The 23677-nt window shown below is 41.6% G+C and overlaps 1 protein-coding gene across 3 annotated transcripts in view; it reads right to left on the bottom strand.

Moving 5' to 3' along the window:
* Positions 1-23677, bottom strand: part of LOC145986622 (putative fatty acyl-CoA reductase CG5065) — a 134660-nt gene that overhangs the window by 59289 nt on the left and 51694 nt on the right. Inside the window, exon 1 of one of the 3 annotated variants that reach the window (XM_083120851.1) lies at positions 19363-19671. The exons of 1 other annotated variant lie outside the window; for it this stretch is intronic. The gene's annotated coding sequence lies outside the window, so the exon portion shown is untranslated. Of the gene's footprint in view, positions 1-3891; positions 3947-19362; positions 19672-23677 lie in introns of those variants that run through there. One more of the 3 variants, XM_083120853.1, reaches the window with a different exon arrangement.

The following is a 23677-nucleotide window of genomic DNA, read 5'->3' as shown; positions in this document are numbered from 1 at the left end:
TAACTAACATCAATATCTAACTTATGCTGAAATATTTTCATATACACACTATTAGGGCCTCCTCCATGGCGCAGTGGTAGCGTCATTGCCTTGTAATCAAGGGGTCCCGGGTTCGATACCCGGTGGAGGCACAAGTGGTTCGGATCCCACTTTAAACTGTAGGTCCAGTCCCGATTAGCCTTACTGTGCATAAAGTGGACTTAAAACACCAACTCAATATACACACTATTTTTAGTTCACTTTATGGGCCCTGATGGGTTGAAATACACAATGAATACTTTCTGTAAATTTTCAATTAAAATGAAAAAAAAAGGTTTGCTGCAGTCCAAAAAAAAAACCTCGAGTGAACATGGGAGTACGAACGAATCCTCTTGGAAAATGACTGTATATTTCTTGAAAAAGCGAAAATATGCTGAATATGACCGAAAATCCATCAAAATATGTTTTATCACGTAGAAATGGCCAAATATGTCCAAATATGCCCTTAAAAAGTATCTTAATTCAATTAGTTCACAATATGAATTTCTATATATTTAGGAAACACATCACCCTTACCAAAAAAAATATGCTAAATCATAAAAATTCTAGCCCTAGTGATTACAGTTCACAAAAATGCCACCTACATTATTCACCCTTATAGATAGGCAACCCAAATTACACAGCATATATGCAGGGTTGCAAACATCCTAAGTATGACACTTTCTACAATTTTCCGGTTTGACTTCTTTCACTGTTACCATTAGCTTCAAGGACCTCGCTCACCGAGACGCGGGGAAACAGGGAAACATTCCGCAACAGACCTTCTGTCGTCTGCTTCTATTGAAATCAAATGGTGTAACGCTTAACAGGGGAACGTGCGGAACCGTAACACGGAATTTCCGGCTAGAAGTCTGCAGGTTATCGCATATTGAGACGCCGGAAGCGAAACTGTTCCGTTCTGTTTCTGCGCTTCCGGCGTGTCCTGCACCGTGGCCGTGTGATCTAAGGCGCTTTGGGCTCCGGCGGGCGCAGGTTCGAGTCTCCTTGGAGAAGCGGGGGTTCGTCGTGCTGACCACAAGTCAGTAGCTAGTTGGATGATCTCCCACCAATCCGGCAGTTGGTAGGTAGGCATTGGACCATACAGACTGTTACGCCACGGGTAAAGTTAACAGCGACAAGAGGCGAGAGGACAATGGAAGGAGCGTCCTGGCCTTCACTTAAGGTAGCATGGCAGCATTCGCCTGGAGTACCTGAGCACAAAGCCGGAAGAACCCGTCAGGATGGACAGCAGAGATATTTTTAACCTGCAACTTCTCGAATAACTACACGGCATGCGAAGTTATACGAAAGGTAACTAGGGAGCAGCATTCGTTGTGCACATTTTGACGTCATCTGATGGAGACTAGAGGTCTCAACACAGCAACGTTTTTGCAGTCTAGGAATTTTCACGTGTTTGTTGGCGATCCGGAGGTGAAAGCGCCTTCTTAAATTCTTCGGTTTGTGTTTGCTATCGCGGTGTTGTTCTGTGTTTTAGTTCGTTTCTTGTGTTCTTGTGGTCATACTGTTTAATTTTGGTCGTGTTTTCCTTAATTTCTTTATTGTTGTGAGCATGGAGTGCACTAAGTGAACACGGGGGAAAATGACATATGTTTGTTTGGAATGTTACAAGAACCCAAATAAGAGAGGCAAATATTTGCCCTCGGGCGAACAAACAATGAAGTGCTAGATGGAAGAAATGCGAAATAACTCAGAAAACAGTTTGGAGAAAATCAACGTATGTTATCTGCACCCTGCATATCTTACTGGAATAAGACAATATTCATGTACGCAGGGTTTCTCCGTGACGACGAAAAAACAGATCGGTCTCTAAGCGTGGCCATAGCCGGACCAGAAGGGAGAAAAATCTAAGAAATCCGACATCTCTGATATCAGGCGAAGACCCCTGAGACGTCGTCGCCTCCCCAGGACGCGTGACCGTTAGATACGCCACTACACGTTATACTCAGATAGGTATAACGAAACTTGTTTATCCGGGAAAGGTGTTGATTCAAGCATACATGACCAGTCCGTGGTTTCAAACGTTGAAAACAATCATTGCCAGAGGCAGTTTCAATTTGTGAAACCAAGGCTACCTGAAGGAAATCTTCGCGTAAAATACACCCATGCTGACGCAGTGTTTATATGATGTGTGTCCATTTACCAATGTTGTTGCGTTTTGTTTTTGACAGGTGGTAGCAAATCAGTGTAAGGTAAGACGTAAGGGAGAAACTGGTTTCCTGCCTCAGTTTGTTTGCCACACAATTCAACCGAGATCCTGCTAAGAGTTGTATCACTGCGACAACACCTCAGCACCGAGAAAGAGGAATGACGTACATCCGGTTTGTAACGACTAGTCTGAATAAGTCTGTAACGATTAGCATTGCTACTTTGATTTGATTTGAGCGAGTAAGTGATTTGGTTTACTTTACTTCGCTTTTCTGCCACTTTTGGTTAATCGCGGAAATGAGTGATGATATGATGAAATTAGTGAAGGGTCACTCACAAAGAACACCCATGCCCGGATCGTGATTCAAACGTTGAACTCCTGTGATAACCACTCCGCCACGGCTTTGTCTTCTGGGAGAGAAAAGTGATTTCCCGTTACTACTTCCAAGCAGGGTTGTTAAAGGTACAGGAACACATAAATTATAATGGTCTCTATTGGGTTCCGCAAAAGGACCGGGACCTTTTTCTCGCACAATTTAAATTCGGTCCAAGTTGTTTCATTTCATTACGGAACTTGGACCGTATTTAAATTGATCCGGAAAAGAGGTTCCTGGACCGAATTGAAACACTTTACAGATAAAAAGGTTACTTGCGGTCCAGAACCCATTTACGCTTGCTTATTTATTTAAAATTCCTGGATATTTAATAAACCCGATTCCAAGTTATAACAGGAGTGGACAACCAACAGAACATAGAAGCAAGATTTTGCTGCAAAGTGCCACGCACCGACAGTACAGGGTGGGAAATAACCTTTTGCTAGGGGTCTGCAGGAAAACTGTGTTAAGATGGAGTCATTTGAAGTGTGGTGTGCTAAAGTAGGCCTTTTTTCTGTGTTTCAGGAATAAATTCCAAGATGGCGAATTTATTGTGTGACAGTGAAGAGCAGCGAGTTGTCGATCGGATAAGAGCCAATGCGTTTCGAGAAGCAATGGAAGGTGGATCAGCATTCATCAACCGCAAATGCGTCGAGAAGAAACTGCATCGAAGTGAACGTTGGGTAACTGACAATTGGAAGAAAGGGTACAACGATTGCTATTCCCGGGCAACACTCCTTGCACATCTGGAACAAGTCCTCCGTGACATGGAATGGAATACGGACTTGTTTGCGAATCTTCTGAGCTCCTACCTTGATCGTCTTCGTGCTGTGAGAGGGCGGACATACCAACTGTTAATTTTGTTTCTGTAACCACAATTGCCGTAGTAAACATTTGGTATTACCATAATTTCTTAATTGTTGTTGCTTTTTACTGTGGACACCTAGCAAAAAGTTATTTCCCACCCAGTAGAATAGTAAATCCTCAGCGGCAGAAAGTAAAGTGCGGTCGATCAAAGAAAGCTATGCGGGACGAACTTTCTCCCGGAGAGAACGTTGCTTCTTCGGTGATGACCAAGTATGACAGTGATGATGACCAAGTATGTGAGAAATGAGGAACTGAATATTCACCAGACGTAAAACGAAAGACGGGTCAGATGCAGAATACTGACAAGGGCAGTCACAACTGTGGTGAAAAGTCGTCCAATGAACCAGCGTTGCATCTGCCCACTCGCTGGCATAGTTTTAAAATTAATCGTTTGAATCGTTTTTGAAACTCTGTAGAAATAAATTGAATGTGAAAAATGTCTGCGAGAAAAGAAAATGTTCCGAACCTGTGGAGTCATCCGATTCTGTGTGCATATGCAAGGGCGGCCGCAGGGGGGTTCCTGAAATATCTGGAAAAACATCATATAATTACAAATGGTGAAACTGTAGCGTGAAAACATAGACAATAGGTGCCATGAAAGACAGCAGATTGAGTGGTCTCTAATACTCTATGTGATCAAAAGTATCCGGACACACCGCAAGACGTGTGTTTATCATAGAGGACGACACAGTACTGCCATCTACCGCGTGAAACACATAGTCAGCGAACTCAGTAGTCTGCAGACAGTGTGAGACAGCAGTACGGGATGGTCTGAGGAACTTGCAGACTTTCAACGTGGTCAGTTGGTTGGGTGCCACTTGTGTAGGAAGTGTGTGTGTGTGTGTGTGTGTGAGTGTGTGAGATTTCCACCCTCCTAAACATCCCTCTGTCCACTGTTTCCAATGTTATAGTGAAGGGATGTGTACAACCCAAAAGCGTGCAGGCCAACCTCCCATGTTGACCTCCATAGACCATCGAGTGTTGAAGAGGGTCGCACAGCATTATCGTCAATCATCCATCGCCACCATCACACAGGAATTCCGAATTGCATCAGGATCTACTCCAAGCACCATTACTGTTTAGTGCAAGGTGCGGCAACTTGGTTTCCAGGCCGAGCAGCTGCCCATAAGTCAAACATCACACAGACAAATGCCAAACGCCGCCTCGTGTGGTGCAGGGAGCGTCAAAACTGGACCATAGAACAGTGGAAAACCGTTGTGTTGAGTGATGAATCACAGTACACAATGTGGAGATCCGATGGTAGGGTGTGGATGTGGCGAGTGCCTGGTGAACGACATCTACCAGCCTGTATAGTGCCGAAAGTGAAATTCGGAGGTGGCGGGGTTATAGTGTGGTCTAGTTTCTCCTGGAGGGGGCTTGACCACCTTGTTGCTTTACATGGCAATATCACGGCACAAGCTTACGTTGACATTTTAACAGCTTTTATGCTGCCCACCGTCGAAGACCAGTTCGAGGATGACCATTGTGTCTTTCAACACAACCGAGCACCCGTCCATACTGCAGGGTTTGTGAGGGAGTGGTTTGACGATAACAACGTCCCACTAATGGACTGGCCTTCGCAGAGTCCTGATTTGAAACCGATAGAACATCTCTGGGATGTTTTGGAATGCCAACTTCGTGCTAGACCACACCGATCCACATCAATACCTCTTCTCATTTTGGCGCTCTGCAAGGAATGGGCTGCCATTCCTCAGGAAACCTTCCTGCACCTGGTTGAAAGTATGCCTGTGAGAGTGAACGCTGTCATCAAGACTAAGGTGGGCCAACACTTTATTGACTGCCAGTGTTACCGATGGAGGGTTGCCCAAACTTGTACTTAATTTTCAGGTGGGTGTCCGGATACTTACTTCTGATCACATAGAGTATATATGATGCTATATGATAATTTTCTTAACTGAGAAGGAAGGTAAAGCATCACCCCGCGGCCCCCCCCCCTACTTTCAGGGCTCTGGCCTCCCACCAAAAAAAAAAAAAATCCTGCGGGACTTCGGTAGTGAGATCACGAACTCTCTCTAGATGCCTTGTCAACTTACTTAGGGTATCAATTAATTAAGAGGCTGGGTGAATCCTAAGGGCATTGCTGGAAAAATTCGCACTTGAAATCACCCGCACCGGGAATTGAACCCGGGTCTCAAGGGTCTACTGCATAGACCACCGCTGCGACTTTACTTTTCAATCAGTCCTCGCACAAACGCCAAACAACTTTTACATATTGCTAATTCGTTTGGGCCTCCCCAATGGTGCAGTGGTAGCGTCGTCTTGAATCAAGGGGTCCCGGGTTCGATACCCGGTGGAGACACATAGGGTTCGGATCCCACTTTAAACTATAGGTCCAGTCCCGATTAGCCTTATTGTGCATAAAGTGGACTTAAAACACCAATTCCATCAAACCAATTCCATTCCATCCTAATTCGTTTTCCAAACTTGCACCACATTGTTCATACAGACGCCACAGAGCATGGAATTATGTTTTAGTGACTGGATAATAACATATGCCAGCCCCGTACAAGCAGACGCACGCTTCAGTGAGGTTATTTATGAATCGATAAATCAGATTAACGCACCGCGAGTCTTCCATAAGGAAGTAATCCTCGACCTGCTTCAGAAGCAGCACTTTCCGGCCGTTAAGTATGAATCTCGACACTCCTGACGACCAAGTTGTAGATGCTTTTTTGTCACGTGCTCTCGCACTATCAATAATGCTGCATCGCGTGTGGAAGGCGGCCAGACTGCAAATTTCTCCACTATGTTTTCCGATATTTTTTCCATGTCCGAAGGCCGTACCCGATAGCTTCGGCAGACACCTCGTCACAGACGCCGACCCGACGGAACCTGAGCATTTGGGCCCCCGCAATTATTTATAGGTTGCGCTCTAATTTTTGACGAATCTGATCCTGTAATTTATATTTCAAGCGACCTGAACTAAATTCTAAACCGTGGCGGCATAATCGATGTATTTTGTTGTCTCGGTGGCTATTGTAAGTACTTGTTGCTGTGCGTAAACTACTACCTTAAATTGATGTTGCAACAGCTCAGCCGTGTAGTACGACTGAAGGGACCGGGCCGAAAATGTCCAAATAATAGTAGATTCCTTCGTAATAACGATACATAATTCTCATTAATTTTACCCAACAAGTTCACCGAACTCTTCCGGATACTTTTAAATAACTTTCGAGACTTCCATAATGTGTAGTATACTAACAATATTCTTAAGACTTCGATTGATTGATTTGTTTTTTCAAGTCCACTTTACGCACAGTAAGGCTAATCGGGACTGGGCCTACAGTTAAAAGTGGGATCCGAACCACTTGTGCCTCCACCGGGTATCGAACCCGGGACCCCTTGATTACAACATTGTCACAGGTGGGACACGCGGACTACATTTTCGATATTAAAGTAACTATTCTACTGATACTTCAGCAACATTTTCCTTACAGTTTCTGTGCAATGAAATATGAAACTTAACACTGTTGATTAAACATAGCTACCCTTAAAATGCTCTCCCGGTTTTGTAGCTATAAGTTAAAAAATTTGTGTCACGGCTGGGACAGACGAAACACTGCCTCTTCACTTAATAAGAAATTTATTTTAATAATAAATTATTTAAGACAAAAAGAGAAGGTAAGTGACCTTTTAATATTCTAGTGGAGTCGAGGAAGAAATTAACAGTTAAAGAAGAAATTAATTGTTCTTTTGTGTCACGGGTGGGACACAATACAAAACACAAGTAAAGTTAAAATAAACGAACTGTATAATACTTGAATTTCTATGAAAATGACAATTTTAGATTGTTCACTCAAAAGATAGGATAAAGTTACAGCATTGCATTTAATTTTAAAAACTGGGGTTCCCATGGAAGTGAGATTCACACTTGGGTGGTGCCTTACACCCATCCCCCACCCACCAATTCAACAATGAACTCGACATGTTAATAATTTTCACACTCATGTAAGATGCAGTACACGTGGGACAGCTTGAATTTTCCTTTAACTTTTAGTTACACATAATTTGATCTTCATAATTATAAAAAACAAATAATATTGTAAACATATCCTATTCACTTACTTTTTAAAACGACATGAAGACAGAAATATCCTTCCCTTGTGTTCTTTATCTGCGAACGAAAGCAGGGTTTGTCGAAAGGCTCCACTTTCAGTTACACACCCATGACGTGAAAACCACGTTTCTTTCGCTGGAGCATTGCTTAACTTCCTGAAACTGTGATAAGCTTGCTGAACGATAAGTAAGTAAATAACGGGTGTCTCTCTCTCTTCAGCCGTTATCACGTCACTACATCACTCAGTTACTCAATCAACGTACTTGAAAATCCCTGGATGAAATTCAATTCAGGACGGTCAGAGCACAACCGCGGGAAACGTTTCCTTAAATGATTGATCTATTTTTCTTCGCTTTTCTGCCACTTTTGGCTAATCATGAGGATGAGTCATGATATGACGAAATTGATCAAGGGACACTCTCGAACCCGGGATCCCTGGCGGAGTGTGCTAATCACTTTAACACGGAGGTCGGTTGCAAACATTTCATTACGTCGCTTTCCCTATGACCAGATTCTTCTAGTCAACGGTGAAAAATGTATTTGTGTATGTATGTATGGGCAATAGTGTGATGCCAGTATTTATTTATTTTTTTTCTATTCAGAGAGTCGCCACAGTAACAATTGAATTATACTTGTTGAGATACATTATATCATTCATTATATGTGTGTGTATATATATATATATATATATATATATATATATATATATATATATATATATATATATATATATATATATATATATATATATATATATATATATATATATATACACTGGTGTGCAAAACCTAAGGACGAAAGTAAGTTTCGCATGCTGTGTCAGTTACAAGCGGCATAGATCGGTGAAACTTGAACCATACATACAAAGTAATGTTACAGTATGATACAGGAAAGAACAGAGAAAAACACGTGATGATCAGAACAGAAAATGACATTTTTACGCATAGACCGGAAATTACACCGAAGGCACTGCGACTCATGATGGCCCCGTGACATTACAGAAGTAATGAAATGGTCCTTAGAAGGGTGTGTGATCACCACGGACAGCGATGCATGCTCTGCAACGTGCTCCCATGCTCCTCACAGGGTTGGTAATGAGTTCTTGTGGTATAGTAGTCCATGCCTCCACCAGCGCTGTTGTCAACTGTTGGATGGTTGTTGGTGTATATGGACGTGCTGCAAGACGTCTCCCCATTGCATCCCACACGTGCTCGATGGGATTCAAGTTGGGGGAACGGGCAGGCCAGTCCATACGCCGAATATCCTCTCGTTCCAAGAGCTCCGCCACTTGCGCTGTTCTATGCGGTCGCGCATTATCATCCATAAAGATGAATTCGGGGCCGACTGCACCTCTGAAAAGACGCACGTGGGGAAGGAGAACGGTGTTACGATAACGTTGACCGGTGACTGTACCGCGTTCAAAAATTTGGAGGTCGGTACGCGCATGCAACATTATGCCTCCCCACGCAAGAACACATGCACCACCAAAACGATCATGCTCGACAATGTTCCTAGGTTTATTGCGTGTTACCACCTCTCGCCAGACGAGTGTACGTCCAGAATCACTACTCGAACTGAATCTGCTCTCGTCTGAGAAGAGAATGCGACCCCACTCCTCCTCGGTCCAGTCCTGATGCTCTTGGCACCACCGCGAACGGTGCCGCCGATGCGCGGGTGTCAACGGAACGCAACGTAATGGCCGTCGGGCAAAGAGACCGCACCCATGCAGTCGACGTGTCACTGTGGATCGTGAGATTGGACGAATCGCGGTCCCGTTAAATGTGTCTGCAATTCCACCCGCTGTTTGACTTTGGTCCCTGCGTGCCTGTTGCACAATGTAGCGGTCGTCCGCTGCTGTAGTTAACCGTGGTCGACCACCACCTCTTCTTTGCACGGCAGTGCCTGTGGTTCGGAACGCTCTCCATTCATGTGAAACAATGCTGTGGGCAATCCCAAAATCCTGGGCCACACTCGTCACACTTCGTCCTTCTTCCAGTTTCCCGATGATTCTTCCCCGTGTAAACGCATCCAAATGTTGTGTCCGGGCCATGTTGTTGTGAGCAACACCACCACAATGCACCTTAACAGCCCTCTGACTGACACACACTGTCTCGTCCCATTCATTCAACTGCTTCGTGTTGTTGGAGCTGACCCATTCGGCGCAATGGTCACGCTGGCGTCATGCCATGCAACTTCTTGGTCCCTGTGCATGTGTAGTCAACCTCTGGCAACATGCTGCCGGGCTTTCATTCATTTGCACCGACTACGAAATATTTTATGTTACTTTATCTATCTCGTCCTTAGGTTTTGCACACCAGTGTGTATACACACACACACACACACACCCACACACACACATATATATATATATATATATATATATATATATATATATATATATATATATATATATATACACACACACACACACAGACATACACACACACACACACACACACGTGAATTACTTGTTTTGCGCCACCTCAGGCTAATCGCGACGATGGGAATAAAGGATGATTACATGCAACTTATGAATGAACGAACGTATTATGTCACGTCGCTTTTCTGCCAGTTTTGACTAATCGCGACAATGGGAATGAATGGTGACACGTGAGATAAAGAGACCATCACAAACGCAGAACCACAATCCCAACAGTTTATCCTGGCTGCAGGTCCAGGCGCCAGAGCCCCGTTAGTCTGCAAAAAGCTGAGATGCAACTTATGAAGAGATAACTACAAACACCTATTTACAGGCCGCGAGTCTAATCCTGAAACTTCGGTGACAAAGTCTAATTCTTCTTTCATATTTTACATCGCTCCTCTACCGTGAAGGTGGAAAAACTGGTGAATCAGTGTATTTGCATTTTTCACAGTTTTAGCGCTTCTGGGAGATTTGGATAAATATGACAATGAACTTGATAAAGGGATACTCGCAAAGAAGAGACAGGTCGGGGCTCGAACCCTGAATTTTCGGTGAGGAGATCATAGCGTCGAAGTCCGTTATGCTACTACACCTCGAAGGTAAGTAGAAAAACTTATTTTCACAGATTGGGTCAAATGCTTGTTTTAAGCCCACTATATGAACATATCTCGTGCAGGTAGAAAATGAGACCACTTGTATTCTAACCTATTGATTATGCAATTTATGCCTGGTAAGAAAAATGTTACATAACAGGAGGTGGGGTTGATAGAGATATCTGACGATGCCAATGATATTTTTATAAGTGGTGCTTTTACGTTCGAAGGTTAGTGGTAACTTGCTATGACAGGACTGAAAAATAAACACGAGCACCTTGCACTTCGGGTTGAAGACGAATCGTGGCATATTAAGTTAACTGATTCACATGTCTTCTTCGACAGGACATATGAATCAGCAATTTTGGTAACCTTTTCATTAAGTCTTCCCAATATCGCTCGAGGGAATATTCACGAAGATTAATAACGGTGTTAAGAGGAATAATTAATCCAAATCAGGTGGAAGTGTGCAAAAAAAAAAGTGTGTTTTTATTTTAGGAAAAACCTTTAATGAAAAATTAGAAATAGTGATCTGAGAAGAAGTGAGAGCATTTCGATATATTTACTTTAGCTTTAGAGGGCACCAAGATGATGATGATGAATTAGCAATAAAAATAAAGACAATAGAGAAATGTCTAGGATAAAGAACTAACAAAAATGCTTAAACGATCCATTGCCTTTGGGACTAATGTAGACTTCGAGAGTTTGATAGTTTACGTCTGGTTTGATATACATTTTTAAAAGATAAATTACACTAATGCAGATTATCATAAATGCATTAGTTATATCTCTCCGTCGTCAACGCTTAAACTGGGTCCAATTTTTCCACTCTTAAAAATATTACTTTCTGATTATAAACTTTAATCCTCTCGTCTACAAGTACGGAACAGTAATATTGCTTGTAGTTTTGTATGGATGTGAAACGTGGACCCTTACACTATTTTACGTTGCTTTCCAACCTATTGTGTTAATCGCGACGATGATGATGAATTGGCAATATGATAAGACACAAAGATACGCCCATTTCTTGACCAAGGTTGGAACCTGGGACCTCCGAATTCGTAGGGATTTACGATGACCACTCTACCACGGAGCCTGGCGAACATAAATTAAGAAATTTTGAACATTAAATCTTAGTCCTAGAAGAGATGAACAATTAGGAAAGTGGAGAAGGTTACGTTACAAAATACTGAACTGCCCAATCTATCAGATAGAATTACAATAATTAAATCAGGAAGACTTCGGTGAACAGGTCATGCAGAACGCAAGGTGAAGGTAGAGAAGTTTACGTAATACTCGCAATAGATATTATCGGGTTCGAGTCCCGGCGTGGGCATCGGTGTTCTTTGTTAAGTGTTCTTCTATGAATTCAATCCAATCTTCACTCATCCTCATCGTCGCGACCAGCGAAAAGTGACCAGAAAAGCTACGTAAAAGTAACAAAAATAAAAATACCTTGTTGGAAGGCCTGGTGGTAAGAGACAACCAAGACAAAGATGGAAGAAAGATGCTGCTGAGATGAACCTGATTCTGACGGAAATTGATATGAGCACTGATCTTTCCCAGGATAGGGACAGATAACAGATGTGTTGCCGAGCCCAAAAAGGCTTTCTGTTTAGGAATGCTAGAGCCTCTGTTGTAACATTCTTGATAAAAGATTAAGTTGTGTAGCAGCAATGGATGTACGAGTACAAGTCTAGGACTACTGTTTATGGCGGAGCCATAATGTACCGCAATAACCACACAAACGCCTACTTTTCTCGACTATGCGGGCTTTAGAAACAGCCTACTCCATTTAAGCAGACTGCTCCATCCCACATACAAATCACGCTTGGACCCATTAACTCGCTTCCTTGCTCGCTCTCCCTTCCCGACTTCCCTTATGCCTCCAGTAACCCACTTGTTTCCCCGCATACCAAATTTCTTTATATGCTCTGTTCTGAAAAAAAAATGGACCTTTTTGCTGCAGTTTGTACAACGTCGACTTCTCCAGTGCTGGAAAACATAGGAATAACACAAGTGTAATTAATTCATTTCTGTTTAAACGGGGAGGGAGCTCAGTCAAACGACCATGAGTCTGCATTCGAGCTAGTGCTTGCGCCACTTTTTGCATACTGCTTTATCGTAGGTCATCTCTTTAAGATTATGGAAGTGTCTCCTTTAAAGTCATCCGGCATCTCTCTCTTCCATTTCTTTGTTCTTTCTGAACTTAAGAAAATCGTCACCTCTTAAAACGCGCCAAGGCAGTTCTTCCTAAATGTTATTGCCTTCCTCAACTCTCTCTTTCTAGCCAATTCTTCCGACTCCTTCCTCATTTGCAATTTTATCATTTTAATATTCTTCTACGTTCCCATATCTCAAAAGATATCCATTCTTATCTGCCTCAAAGCCACTGAAGTCGGACCCTGTGGCCGAGTGGTTAGCACATCGCGCTGCGACGCCAAGGGTTCCGGGTTCGAATCCCGCTCGGGCTTGGTTGTTTGTGAATGTCCATTCATCAATTTCATCATTTCATCACTCATCCCCATCTTCCCCAAGAGGCACAAAACGCGTAGTGAAATGAACTAAATCAATCAATCAACTATGTAGACGTCAGTGGCTTTGAAATTAAAATTGTGGGTGTGTCAGCACTTAGGCTACTTTGCACCCGTCACATTATAGGGTACTAGCTCAGTCCCGTAGCTAAAATCAACACATGTCTCTGAGGAATAAAATCTTCTTATCTAATTAAAAGCTGGGGCTGTAAAGGGGCACTAAGCACACACAGCCCTACACATGATTATACTGGCCGTAGGTCCTGCCGCCAGTGTCTCGTTTAGCCTGCAACATTGCAGTTGCCGGGGTGTACAGTAGGATCCATGAGTATTACCACGCAAATTGTTCATCACCATGTTTGTGCACTTTATTTGACCCAATAAGAGCTTCAAGAATTAAAAGAAAACTCGGTACTACTTCCGTATAGTGGAAACACCTAGAAATAATTTCTTTCGCAATTTTTTACATTGCTAACGTACAATATAACATTGCGGAACATTTCTTTAGGTGTAATAATGAATTTCTAACGAAAATAATATCTATTTTTTAAATTTACGAGTACTCACTGTTTTTCCTTTTTCCGGTTCTGTAACACACAATGTGGCGATAGCGTACTGGTTCATCGCGCGTTACGGCAGTGTTTTGTCGATTTGGAGTGTGTTTGCAGTGTTTCCAACCTTCTCCATCGAAAAATACCTAATTTCGTGGCCGGATTTGAAATTATACTAATACCTCGTTAGTCTCAGAAACCATTGGCGTTAGCCCCACAAACCATTGACGTTAGCCCCACAAACCATTTGCGGTAATGTTAGGTTCCGTTAGGTTAGGCAAGCATAGTTTGAATTTTCGAAAAATAAAAAAGCTTGCAACAAAAAGGCGTGTTTGGAAACATTGACAGGGGGTTACGTCATGAAACGCACGGACCATCCTTGACGTATAGAAGCAAATGGAAGCAACAGGAATTGCATGTCGGAGAGATTTTTATAGAAAAAAAAAGATTTCACGCTAAAAAATATTACACGGCGAAAGAAAACACATTGAGGAACTTCAACGATGACACAGAAAGTGATTTCCGTAAGTAGTTTCTTCTGTAAAAATGAAGAAATTCGTTTCCACTATACGGAAGTGTTACCGAAAACTCAAAACAAGCTGTTGACAGCTTCTGCACCAGCATACATGAAAATCCATCGCTTAAAAGCACGCAGGATGCAAGAGAAAAATAATGAAAATAGTCATGGACAATTTGCGGAGCAATACTAGTGGATCCCACTGTACACATGAATTAGCCTATAGAAAAACTGGCAGAACCCTGATGCTTCTATACGCAACTTCCCTATCATTGTGGTCTGCATATGTCTGAAAGTTGACATGGAGTTCCCCAGTGAGTTTAAACCTATTACAGGTGCTGTTTCCACATGAAAAATCCATATGGAGAAACAGATGGGGAATTCGTTACGCGTGATAACCTCATTGCTTCAATATGTTGAAGCAGTTCAACAGCATGAAATCGTCAAAAACCTTTACAAACTGGTTCAAAGCGTCAATAAATTACAGAATACTTGATTAGTTTTTACTTGTTTAATTCTTGTTTTCTATTAATATGAAACAATGGGATTTTCACGCATATAATTCTCTTACATTTATGTTTTGCTTGTATTATGTATATATGTACTACTATTTTGGTGTACATTTGTGCCTGTGTGATGCCTCTTCAAAGGAACATTTTCCTTCCAATATGATGTAATTTCTTAATATACCCAATGACTACTGTCCTGTATTTTGGCCCATGCCGTTATCAGCGCTCAGAGAGAGTACCCTTAAGGATATCAGAGTTCAAAACCAATTTACCATCCTTCTTCTTTTATCAAAAACTCTCACTCTGAAAAATTTTAATGACAGAATTTATCCCAGATTTTGCACTTCCATTTCGATTCTGGATTCAATCTCTCTCAAAACTTCCATAAGCTTTATTAATTGTACCAACATCCTTATAATCATTTACCTGCTGTATCTATAACGGTATCATTCCTACATCTATTGTTATTCATTTTGCCTTCATTCATTTTCAGCCCATAATTAGCCACTCTTTCCTCACGTATGTCAAGTGGTTTGATTGATTGATTGATTTGTTGTTTGAAGTCCACTTTATGCACAGTAAGGCTAATCGGGACTGGACCTACAGTTTAAAGTGGGATCCGAACCACTTGTGCCTCCACCGGGATCGAACCCAGGACCCCTTGATTACAAGGCGACGACGCTACCGCTGCGCCGTCGGGGAGGCTCATATGTCAAGTGGAAATCGCCACATATTAATAAATTATATCTCGAACGTTTGCACATCGTTAGCACATGAAAGCACACTATCTATTTTAATAAGCATACGAATAATAATCAAGATATTAATGAGTTTATTGTGGCGATTCTGGCTTGAAATCAAGATAAAATCGCCACAAATAAGAAAAACATTTTTTTTGTAACCTGATCTACAAATTTGACTTTATAAATTCTTGTATCGTCTACGAAGAAAACGCAGAAAAGTTTCAGCAAATCTGTCATAATTAGAAGTGAATAGAGGAAAGCTATCAGAAAAAATAATAAAGGAAAGTGAATGTTGTACTGCTAAAGAAATTTCGGTTCAACTCACGGTAGAGAGGATAGAGAGAGTGGTTGAACTTCTCATACTGATAGCGCTAGGTTAACTGTGAAAACGGAGATAGCTGATGCTAATCATCGAGTGGTTGAAAGGAAAACCAAACGGCTACTCTTTGCTGGGATTCGAGCCAGTACCTGTTATCTTTGCACAGTGGTACGCTAACCATTCGACCAAGGAGGAAAAACACGCTGGTTCACAGACACAGATTCGAGTCCTGGTCGAGCCTGCATTTTCCACTTAAATTCCTACATTTTCGTTCAGTTCATTATTAAGTACATTCCAAGGTTGTGCCAAAACTTCGATCATTGTCACAAAAAAAAAAATACAAGTCAATAAAGCCAGGAAGTGAAATTCAATTATCCACTATCATAGTAGCAGGAGGTTGGGGTATTCAACTCCCTTCGACCTTCTACCGTTATACCCAATATCCCCGCTAACACTGGTTTTATCCTCCACCGGGTATCGAACCCGGGACCCCTTGATTACAAGGCGGCGACGCTACCACTGCGTCATCGGGGAGTCCCCATAGGTTGTAGAATAAAGAAGGATAATAAAGATGGGCAATTTTCCTACTATTATCTTAGCCGCTGATTTTTATATAAAACTACACAACAAGTGATAATTTAAAAATGAGTTTCATCATAAAACAGCTAAATGCGTTCTAGAACAAGAAAATGACGTATATAGTTCCGGACAAACAACCCATGTCCTCACATACTTGACAAGGTGTGTGGCCACCACATGTTGACGTGCGTGCACATGCAAGAGTTGGAAACATAGAAGGGACATGTGGTGGCCACAAACCTCGTCAAGATTGTGATTAAGATGGTTTCTTTAAGTTGGTCCGGAACTTTATACGTGTTTCTTCCAGTGCAATAACAAAAGTGAAAAATAAAATTCAGTGGAGCTATCGGTGGAACAGCAAATGCTCGAACGATATCAGAGATATCAGAGACAGCAAGGGGTGCCCTCGGCTCAGCACACAATCGTCAACAGTTTGAGTGAGGAGGACCTGTTGGCAAGAATCCTTGCTATATCGTCAGTACGACCCCAGAGCGGATACGACGGAGCTTCTTGCGACTCTGGGGCTGCATTTCCGGACATGGGTTCCTTATCTCATATTGCTACTTGGGTCAATCTCCATCATCCCTGCAAGTCTGTCACACAGTCACAGAAACACCCTGTATATATCTGAATACACATAAGAGTATCGTCAAATAAGAAAGCTCATTGGAACGACTACGCGTTAAGCCCTTGCATAAACGCGGCTTATACTTGAAGCTGAACATCTTGAATTTCACAGAATATCGATATCATATCGATAATTGTGAATTCAATTCAATACAGCAGTCACAAGTATGGTTTCTCTTTGTACCATTCATTTTGAATTACCCTGTAGCATAAGACGAGTGATCGTGATATGCTTCGCTTTTGCTAATCAACACAAAGTTTCGAATGAGCAGGAAAGCACTTTTGAGACATTTATCCGATCGTAATTACACACAGGAAATCTTTTCACTGTCTTTACACATGCTACTCTACTCTGTAACAGGCCTCCGTGGTGGTTATCGTAGCGATCTCCGAAGCCAGAGGCCCTAGGTTTGAATCCCGATAAGCACATGAATGTCTGCTTCCTCATCTGGGTCATCTATTCCACTCTCGTTTTCGCAATTATCGTAGTAAAATAGTATATCGAAGCCACAAAAACACTTTGTTGGTAAAGGGTTACTTCTTGTCAGTACACCAAACGAACAGATAAGAGGGAATACACAATCGTATTACTCCTCTCAATTCGTTTTAGCTCGAACACCAATGGATATATTAGCCTGTTACGGCTCTTCACTTTTCATCAATGTGTATTTCCACCTTCAGCCTTACAAGTAGTGGAATTCTGACCACGAAAGCTACTTCAGGATGCACTCGTGTGTATAACTTGTGAATACAGTATATTGATTGATCGACTGACGTGTTTTTACTTCATTTTTCTGGAACTTAAGGCTAATCGCGAAGATGAGGAAGAGTGGTGATATGATGAAATTGATGAAGGGATTCTCGCAAAGAATACCAGTTCGGGATTCGAATCCGAAACCCTGCCGTGGCAGCGCGCCATGATATTGAAGACTGCATATGAATGCCTAGGAATTCGCATTACTTAATCACTCAACTCGCTCGTTCCCTATATTGGGATTCAAGCCACGATGTAAAACAGGATGTGCACAATTATCAGCAGATGCGTTATCTGTCTTCTTACGTTAGGTGAATCTCCGGAAAGTGCGCGCTTGTTAACTCATCATCCTTGATTGCAACATCAACTGACAGGACTTCGTAGAATGAACCTGAATCCTCGGTTTTCGAAATACTTATGTCATTCAGGAAACGGCTCAGTTACAAATGACGTTAATTTTGTAGCGAACACACTAATGATTTGTGGCGAAAAATTACAGACGTCGCAAAGTTATCAAGATAAGTTCCTGGACTTATCAGGCAATAAAAACGACTAGTGTCAGTGATAAAAAAAAATAAACGAACTAGACCGTAAGTCAGAATTCTCAAAGCCCTTAGTAAGTATTCTAAAAATTCGAGGATGTTTAAGAAAATTCCGTAAGTATGACAAAACTTGAGGCCCTAAAGGAAGGTATTAAGTATACAGAATGAACAGCTTGGACCGTTAAGTGCACGTAGATAATTTAGGGGAGATAGATGTGCCGAGCAAGATGTTTCACGCATGCGGCAAGGGAAGCCTGTTGTAATCGTTTGCTGTAAGATGATTCAGAATTATATGAGGTATGAGACAAAGGGACAATGAAAATCGGAAGGACGATTATAAACAAAAATACAATGGCAGGTCAAGGATGGAGTGTATATAAAACAAGTTGCTAATGTTGTAAATTGTGAAAGCTGCAAATAAATGAAGACGTTAAACAGACGATCTGAAGAACTGGGGGAATCCTGCAAAGTAACTTCAGTAGTAGTACCACGGGTCGCCTTGATAAAGAAAGGAAGAAAGAAAATATGTTAGCAGAATGTGCCAAAGAAAATTTGTGGTCAAAGGAAGAAAATCAACCTCAAACTCCAGGAAGAGATACTCTGCCCATCTGCGCAGTCGCCTGTGCCTCACTAGGGTGCAATTACTGTAGTTTCCAGAGTGCAGCGGGTGAGGCTGGCAGAGGAGCTAACTTCCAAGTCATACTCCATGCACAATGACAGCAAGAACTACTAGATGTCCAAAAATAATGGCGCAATTGCATAAGATCATTCAGCCCGGAAGAAATTTTACGATTCAGATGTGTAACACCCATGCACAAGTGGCCACGAAAGAAAAAGAAAGAAACGTATACATTTTGCTTACACTGAACGAGAACATGTCCGGTTTCGATGCATCCACCTGCAAAAAAAAAAACACTAGGAGAGGCTGGCGAAAGCCAACTGCTGCAAGCAATAACACCCGAGCCTTGCCATCACATCTACCAGTGTTTGATATAAACCGACGACAGCAAGGACAGTTTAGCAGCTAACCCCCCACTCTCTATATGGGTGTGGAGATAAGTCTCCATGAGGAACAGCCAGGTGAAGCTGCACCACGGGGTCTTGCGATTTTTTTAATGGGAGTTTAACAATGATATAACCCTTGCAGTATATAAAAAAATAGTACTCACTGTGCCAACTTTCCAATCCTTGCTCGGCGATAAACGCAAATTCCTCCGCTTGCGACAACTTACGAGACCCAACACTGCCCTTTTTTTCCGTCCTCCAAAGTAGGACCATCCGCACGGACGATAGTAGGTCAGTAATCTCTTTTCACGGCCACGGACGCCAAAGAGACAGCACTCGGCACCGAACCAGCAGCAATACTCTCTCGACTTCCAGTTTTTCGAAAGACGATCTTCGTTTGTCGCGCACGGAAAAAATAAAAGAGAAAGAAGTGAATTTCTGCAGCAGCGACGCGAGCTAGCTCTCTCTCCCTGTCAGCGCCCGACAACTGTAAAACACACCTTGGCGGTCAACAGCCCAGGTTCCTCGGAGCGATTCCCTGTTAACCTACAACGGTGGGCAACAGCGGTGACCTGCTTCTTCAGCTGTTACTCAGTCGTTGCGTGTTAAAGTATCACGGCTCGCTCCAGGCGAAGTACATCACTTCCGTAACGGAACGCAGGGTGGGGGACGGCGACAGGGGAAAGGAAAAACTAACGGGTACGAGAATTCCACTTCCATGCCTCACGTACTGTGCCTTCTTCAGAAGCAAACCTCGGGAAAATTCCAGAGACACGTTACGAAACTTCGATGCTCCCGCCCTCACTCCTGAACTGTCACAAGCCAGACTTATCTGGAGATGAAATGTTTCATAAACTTAGGTAAAGATTACGTATAACTTAATATGTCTCAAAATTATATATTGTTCTCCATATTTTGATAAAATTCCTTACACAATACATTGATGTTTTCTTTCAAGTCGACCTTATGCACAGATAGGCAAATAGGGACGGGACCTGCAGTTTAAAGCGGGATCCAAACCTGTGCCTCCACCGGGTATTGAACCCGGGACCCTTGATTGCAAGGCGACGGCGTTACCACTACGCCATCGGGGAAGCACTCATTATATATGATTGACTTATTTTACTTCGCTTTTCTGTCATTTTGGCTAATCGCGAAGATGAGGATGGATGGTGATACGATGAAATGGATGAAGGGACAACACAAACCGCACAGAGGATTATAATTTCTGTCCAGGCGCCCGCACCTTGTTAGTCTGCAAAGTGCAGCCCAGGATGTACTGCGTGCAACAGAGTATAAGAAATTAATAATTAAATAAATCCATGAATCACTTTATTAAATCATTCGCTTCGATTGTTCTGGCCGTTTTCTTTGAGGGGATCCTCCCCGACAGGTCTATCGCATTGTAACAAGGGTTCTTTGGTGCAATTCCCGTTGGGGCGCAATTCAATGATTCATCCAGTTCCCATTGACTTACATGGATTGAGTAAATTTAAAAATTGACTTTTTCTTCTCTTTCGCCTTTTCTTCATACATCTCGCTATCAATTTAATGTTCAACATTATTATCTAGACCATCGTTTCTCAATCTATCGGGCGCGACCAACTGCTAGGTCCCGAGAATTTATTTACTGTGTCTTAAGAACCTATTTGTTTTAAGAATTTAAATTCAACTCTTGTTCAGTGGTGCAACTACAAGGAGGCCAGGGAGCATTACCCCCTAACCTTCGATGGAAGTCAATTCTAGGGGGGGGCAAGGGGGGCAAACGTTGACGGCCAAGGGCACCTGCAGGGGGGCACAGAGGAATAATTGCCCCATCGATTTCAAATTGTATGCAAATAAAAATACATTTCGTAAAATTTTCTTCCTCGCTTCGCTCGCAATGCCTGCTGTTCTCAAGTCTTCTCAAGTCTCGTCAAGTTCAGAGCCGTAGCTAGGGGCAACTGGAGTTGGTCAAGGGTCCCGAATGATCTAAATGAAAAAAAGTTGTGAAAGAGAATACCTTGGCACCCCATATTATTTGTGCCCTATTAGGGGCAAATAGAGGGGGGCAAACATTGACGGACAAGGGCACCTGCAAGGGGAACAGATGAGCAATTGCCCCCTCAATTTCAAATTTTATGCAAATAAAAATACATTTCATAAAAATGTATTGCTCACAATCCCAGCGTCCATCGGTCTCGAAAAGTTTTGAGCCGTAGCTAGGGGGCAGCGGGAGTCGGCCATGGACGCCAAGCGATCTAAATGAAAAAAAGTTGTAAAAAAATGCCATGGTGCCCCGTGAAATTATTTGTGTCCTATTAAATCAATGTTTTCAGTTGCAAAAATTGGATCTAAAAATTTTCTTGCTCGCTCCCAATATAATATAATATCTTCGCAATGCATTTATCATTCATTTTCTGCCATTCAAAAATACAGTGTATGTTTGTGTTTGTTTTCCATTATTAGCTAATGTGAAACTGAACGTGTTGAAAAAATATTTCAAATCATTTGTTCCAAACAAATGCTTTAGCGCCGACTTATATCCCTTTTTTGCGTAATTTATGAGGATAATCACGTCTTTGATACTACCACCACTAGTAGTAGTAGTAATAATAATAATATTGTTAATATCATTATTATTGTTATTATTGGTACGTTTATCCTGGTACTTCCCCCATCCTTCCCAGACAAAAATTTCGTTGTTTCGCCTCTGCTCGTGTTGTACGTATGTAGTCTACACTCTATACTTCTGTTATTCGTGCTCTACCATTGTATTTTACCGGCATTATCTCTGTTGTTTAACTCAAGGGAATCCGATATCTGTCGTTTTCGTTTCGGTCGCAGCAATGACTTCTTAATTATCTGGGTGACACATGCATGTCGACTTAAGGTGTCGCTTGATATAGCAGACCGCCTTTTGTATGCGGTTCCCGAGAGATGTCAACTGCATAATTTTACATTGCTATCGAGACTGCTTGGATTACAAAGCTAACCGCATAAAAAAAATGTTTTCAATTTAGTTAGATGTTGGACTAGGGTAAATTAGTCTTTTAAATTACATATTTACTTTTCTAGAATGAAATATGTGTAATTAATTTAAGCAAGCGTAAAATAGGGTTTCTTAAAGTAGTCGATGTTAGCAAAAATATGATTATAAACTGAGTCTTAGTCATTCGCTCACTGCTACTGAACAACTTCCATGGAATGTCTCTCCAGGCATCGTATCCAAGCCCAATCCTTTAACACAATACTGTTGCACACATCCATTCAGAGTATTTTTCTCAGTTATATACTTACACATTATCCACGATACTTCTGGATTAGTACTACATAACATACGTGTTAGTTTAACTCGTAGCTTCCGCAATTGACCTAATCCAAAGCTGGTAAAATCCAGTTCAAATTACGCTCTTCAACATCCTCCTATCGCTGTCAACTAGATCTCCCAAAGAGCATCTTAACCCACGTATGACAAGGCTCTAACCTATATTTCACAAATGTGTGCTACAATCCTGTTAATCTAAGTCTATGTTTTGTTATTGTCAATAATATGAGAGGATGTTTTTAATTTTTTTTTTTTTTAGATCTAAATCTTATCTTAATTGTTATTAGTTCATCTAAATGTCAAAATAAGACTGCAGGTCCAGTGTTCTATTTACAGCGTACGAACATTTTAGTGGTTCGAATCACATTTTAAACTGTACGTCCAGTCCCGATTAGCTTATCTATGCATAAAATAGATTTTGAAATAAACAAAACTGTGTCTATTTTTTAAGACTGAGTTAACTTAGGTTCCTGGTTCGAAATATTTTGTTTTAAATTCCATTTCATGCATGGACGCTGACTGGTAATGAACTCACGCTAATATTCATTTATTTATTTGTTCACACACCTCTACAAGAGCTTACAAAGTTACAATTGGTAATTTAAAATACTGGAGTTATAGTATTACAAACACAGTTCAAACAAAATTTGATGTATGATTCAATAATAAATTACACATTAAAAAAAATTGCTTATGTACCACGTTGGATATGAATTGTGAAAAATGCGTTCCCGTCACCCGCGAATCTTCATTACAAGTTCTGGTGGTTAGACATAGACATATATTGGTTCTACTGACCTTGACCGAAGATGATATCGTGACGTGTACAGAAAACAAGTTCAAAAAGTGCAAAGAAATTATCTTCAAAGTCTAATTACTATATAAATAATTCTCATTAGCACTTAGTCTATAAAGAAACTATAACCAATAAACTGCGATATATCCAAATGTTTTGATTAGTACCCATAGAGAATATCGCGGTAACTTAGTAAATGCAAATCAAACTTGTATAAAAGTAAGCTTCATTATATTTCAGAGCCTTGTGATTAATAATATACAGGCATCTTACGTATTATCTTGTGATTTGGAACACACAGGAGTTGTAAGGCGAAAAATGTAGAGTCGACAAGGACTCGAACCCGGGTATCTCGCATACAGTACTCGCCAACTGA

Source organism: Lepisma saccharinum, chromosome 4 (genome assembly GCF_977018435.1).
Source record: "Lepisma saccharinum chromosome 4, izLepSacc3.1, whole genome shotgun sequence".
Classification (NCBI taxonomy): domain Eukaryota; kingdom Metazoa; phylum Arthropoda; class Insecta; order Zygentoma; family Lepismatidae; genus Lepisma; species Lepisma saccharinum.
This window is presented reverse-complemented; position numbering and strand designations above follow the sequence as displayed.